This window comes from Solanum stenotomum, chromosome 1, assembly GCF_019186545.1.
Source record: "Solanum stenotomum isolate F172 chromosome 1, ASM1918654v1, whole genome shotgun sequence".
NCBI lineage: Eukaryota > Viridiplantae > Streptophyta > Magnoliopsida > Solanales > Solanaceae > Solanum > Solanum stenotomum.
Genome location: NC_064282.1, coordinates 85867041 through 85871609, shown reverse-complemented (window position 1 = coordinate 85871609; position 4569 = coordinate 85867041). Strand labels below are relative to the sequence as shown.

At 29.7% G+C, this 4569-nt stretch overlaps 1 protein-coding gene and 1 long non-coding RNA gene across 2 annotated transcripts in view; one reads left to right on the top strand and one right to left on the bottom strand.

Annotated features, from left to right (window-relative positions):
• Positions 1–955, bottom strand: part of LOC125864666 (uncharacterized) — a 173168-nt gene extending 172213 nt beyond the window's left edge. Inside the window, exons 1-2 of the long non-coding RNA XR_007446259.1 lie at positions 861–955; positions 351–427 (exon numbers count right to left, since the gene is read on the bottom strand). This is a non-coding gene — a long non-coding RNA (uncharacterized LOC125864666). The remainder of the gene's footprint in view (positions 1–350; positions 428–860) is intronic.
• Positions 1–4569, top strand: part of LOC125864367 (sphinganine C4-monooxygenase 1-like) — a 752368-nt gene that overhangs the window by 17593 nt on the left and 730206 nt on the right. The window lies entirely within an intron of this gene.

Below are 4569 nucleotides of genomic sequence, written 5' to 3'. Positions count from 1 at the left end.
CTCAAGTCTGCTATATCAGTCTACAAGGAGCTGACCGTCCAAAATGACATCGGAAAAAGTTCTACTGCCCTACGACATCTGAAACCTCGCAAGTCTATGGCAACACTAGTCTAAGCCTAGACTAAGGCCAAACATACTTCAAATCAATATTATCATATACACCACAAAGTATGGATGTTCAATAATATCAAGAGACATGCTGTCATAATCCAACACTTTCCCGAAATAAGGTCTAAGGCAGGAATTATAGAAATTTAGCATGCTCGACACCCGAACCCCTCTATACTCAAGCAAATCAATAAATAAATGCCTAAACATGCTCAATCTCATGAGAGAAAGCCATAGCCTACCTGAAAGCCGATCACGTGTGCTCCAACTCACGGTACCGGATCTTTTCCCCTCCGAACGGTCTCCAAATGCTTCCCCACTAACAAAAGGTTAATCACCTCGTCATTACGAATATGTTGACACTAAAATTATATTTTTCGGAGACGGACCCAAAATCGGATCTAAAACGGGATTGTGGGACCCACAATTGGAATCCCGAAAACGAATCCGTGAAAACGTCCCAAATACCTTACTAAACTAATACCCTAAAAATTAGCACAAACAGATGCCTAAAACATAGCAAATCAACCACAACAATTAAAATTGGCAGCCCCTTGATCACCAATTTCTGGAAAAACGAGACCCTTCCAACCCAAACAGATTATACCACGACGATCCTTGCGAAAAACTCTACAAGTTAGCCTCAAGAATGACTCAAAACGGACCTAAGATGATCAAGATCTCACATTTCAAAATTCAACAACAATTCATTCCGAACATCACTCTAGCAGTGGCTAAATTCGATTCCTTACCTCAAACGAAGCCTCCCCTCGCGTTTCTGAGATCACCTCTAGATTTCCCACGAAATTCTCTTGAAGTTAGCCTTTTGAAGCACCTAATTTGAACTCAAAATGAAAGAGAAATCTTATGTTAAAGATGAGGGAAAAAAATGGACGAAAATCGTCCTAAAATCTGGAAATTTCCAGATTTCCATCCGCTGCCACGTGGCGCCGCGTGGCTCTGCCACATCACCGCCGCGTTAAAATTCTACAACCCTTCAAACTTAAATTTCGATGTTTCGGACTCGTTCGGAGTCGGAAAAATAGAAACCATATATGGAATCTGATTGGAAACGATATTTCGGACTCAACGGTGAAGGCGGAATTTCCATTTGGAGATCGCTTCGATGAAAAGTGGCTCCCACACCCAGTATCGTTTTGAACCAGATTCCACAACTGCCATCTAAAGCCTCGGGAAGTGAACAAAGGGTCGTTCTAGACCAAAATCGATATTCCGAAGCTAACTTAGCTGTCAGAATTTTCATCTGAGCACGACTTCCAAGAAGGTTGACCAAAGTCAACTTTTCAAGTTATAAAAATCTCCAAAACAGGGAAACGGGCCTAAAACCCAAACGAATGACCAGACAACCGAACAGTCAGTGCCAGCAAGTCATAAAAGACTTGGGGTCGCTAGAGGAACGCTCTAAACGATGCAATGAATGCTTTAATTTAAAAATGACCTGGAGGATCATTACACGTATGACACCTAATTATTTCAGTCATAACATTAAAGTGCACTTAGGGATGAGCCACCTTAATAACAATATTAAAATGCTCAAATCACTAGCATCAACTAGCTCAAAGTCCACATTAGTTAAGTACCTCAAAATTACACTTTTACTAACGGTTATTTAAGAACAGATAAAAGAATATCAATGTTACCCTTGAACTATTTGAAATAGGATAATTTTATAAGAATAACTGCCATTTATCTTGCCAATAAACCAAAAACAAAAAATTAACTAGTAATTCTGCGTGAGACTCCCCAAAGAGCGACTCTACAAATTTGATAGTCTATAGCCAAACTTTAATACTAGATCTTAACCTACCCACCCCCACCCCCTCCTGCCACCCCCTGATAAATTTATTATTCCTTTTTAATGTTCTTCCTTTTCAATTGAAGATATAAAGTCAATTTTTTTTATATTCCATAAATAAGAAAAGTTAAAAAAAAAAAGAAAAAGAAGGGAGATACAAACCTATGAAGTAGAAATATATTATTCTCAAATTGAAAAAATGAAATAGAATGATAGAATTTGATAACTTTATATCAAAATAAAATCTCATTTTTCAGTTCACTTGCAATATTATTTGAAATAATAATAAAGATATGCATTTTACAATGTCCGATGCACTACATACCTTGTATTTGACAAAAATATAATTGCTTACTTGGATGAAGGAAAACACATAAAAGTCACATTTTCTTGTAAAAGGAAAAAAACGAGAAGGCATAATTTGCGTTAATTATTCCAAATATTAAATATAAATACCAAAAAGAAATTATTTTAAGAGTCTTTTTGACATTAGTTCTAAAAATTACTTATTTTTAAAAGCACTTTTTTAAAATAACTTTTCAGGAAGTGCTTTTGAAAAAAATAATTTGTGTTTGACTAACTCATTTGAAAATTATTTTAATAAGTGAATTGTGTTTAACTAATCTTTTTTAAAAAGTACTTTTGAGAGTCAAATTACGAAAAGGGCGTACCAATGCATTTTTAATGTTAAGATTATTTTATAGAGATAAATTATTTTAAATATATATTATAAATTTTTAAATTGAATTCTTATAGTTATTAAATTAAAATGTACATATTCAAATTTTCAATCTATATTATACATATATGAATAAAAAACAAATTAAATATTGACATAATATTAACATGATGAATTAAAATATAATTAAAAAAATCAAGCAAATTAAATCACTACATTAAAAAAATCACAAGAAAAATAAATAAGTATAAGAGATGTATTAGTAAATATGTATATATGACAGAGATATTTTGGTCTTGAAATAAATAAATTTTTATTTTTGCTTCTGTTTTTTTTTAATAACCAAAATATTTAGCTTCTTTCCAATCGTAGAAAAAATTGTTTTTGCTTCCATTTAAAAGCACTTTTATAGATTATCCAAACACCTTATTTTTTTAAAAAAATATGTCTTTTTCCTAAAATAAGTGTTTTTGGTCTTCCAATGTCAAACATGCTCTGAGAAGTAATGTAGGGATCAAAATGAGTTATTCTTGTTTCCTAGTTTTTCATCTGTATATCATTCACATTTCAAAGTCTTCTTTCTTATTATACTAGATTTTGTTGCCCGTGCAATAACATAAATGGTATGTTTTGGGGCTAATAACGAAGTTTTTGAAGCGATTGTTTGCGTGGATAAAAGAATAAGTTTTTTTTTATGACAAACCTGTACTTTCTTTGACGCTATTCAAGGCACAATAAGACTACCCACATACAACATTTTTGAACAATTTTATGTTGTCAATTATCACGATTTAATTTTAAGAATCAGTCAACTTTTTTTTCTGTTTTTTTAATAAATATTTTAAGTTGTCAATTATCACGATTTATTGTATTTTATACATAATTTTTAACGATAGATTAATTTCAAGAATCAATCAAATTTTTTTAAATGTATTTATTTTTGAAATATTTTATGTTGTCAATTATCATGATTTATAGTATTTTTACGATAGATTAACTTCAAGAATCAATGGAATTTTTTGTATCTTTTCCAAAACATATTTTATGTTGTCAATTATCATGACTTGTAGTATTTTTACGCAATTTTTAAATATAAAAAATTTTAAAAAATAAGACAAATAAATTAAAATGGACCCAATATATGTTATTTTTGTTGTCTCAATTTATGTGACACAAATGAAATTTGGAGAGTCATTGAATATTATATATTATACTTGGGCATAAACTCTCTTACGCACGGGCCCAATAACTATTATTTTTTGTCCTAATGTATGTGACACAGATAAAATATAGTGAGTTAATTAAATTTAATATGATTTTTAAATATTTTAAGTTGTTAATAATGTACTTTATAATATTTTTACGTAATTTGTAAATACTTAATCTATATTACTCCACTTGTCTCAATGTATGTAGCATAGATAAAATTTCAAGAGTTAATTAAATGTTGTTAATTGTTAAGATTTACAATACATTTTACGTAGTTTTCAGTAATTTGACATTAAATAATACATATTATTACTTTTGTCTCATTTTATGTGACATTGATAGATTAATTTTAAGAATCAGTCAATTTCTTTTTTGTGCATTTTTAATAAATATTTTAAGTTGTCAATTATCACGATTTATTGTTTTATACATAAATTTTAACGATAGATTAATTTCAAGAATCAATCGAAATTTTTTACATGTATATTTTTTTAAAAATATTTTATGTTGTCAATTATCATGATTTATAGTATTTTTACGATAGATTAACTTCAAGAATTAGTGCAATTTTTTGTATCTTTTTCAAAACATATTTTATGTTGTCAATTATCATGATTTATAGTATTTTTACGCAATTTGTAAATATAAAAAAAATTAAGACAAATAAATTAAAATGGACGTAATATATGCTATTTTTGTTGTCTCAATTTATGTGACACAAATGAAATTTGAAGAGTCATCCAAATTTGCACTTTTT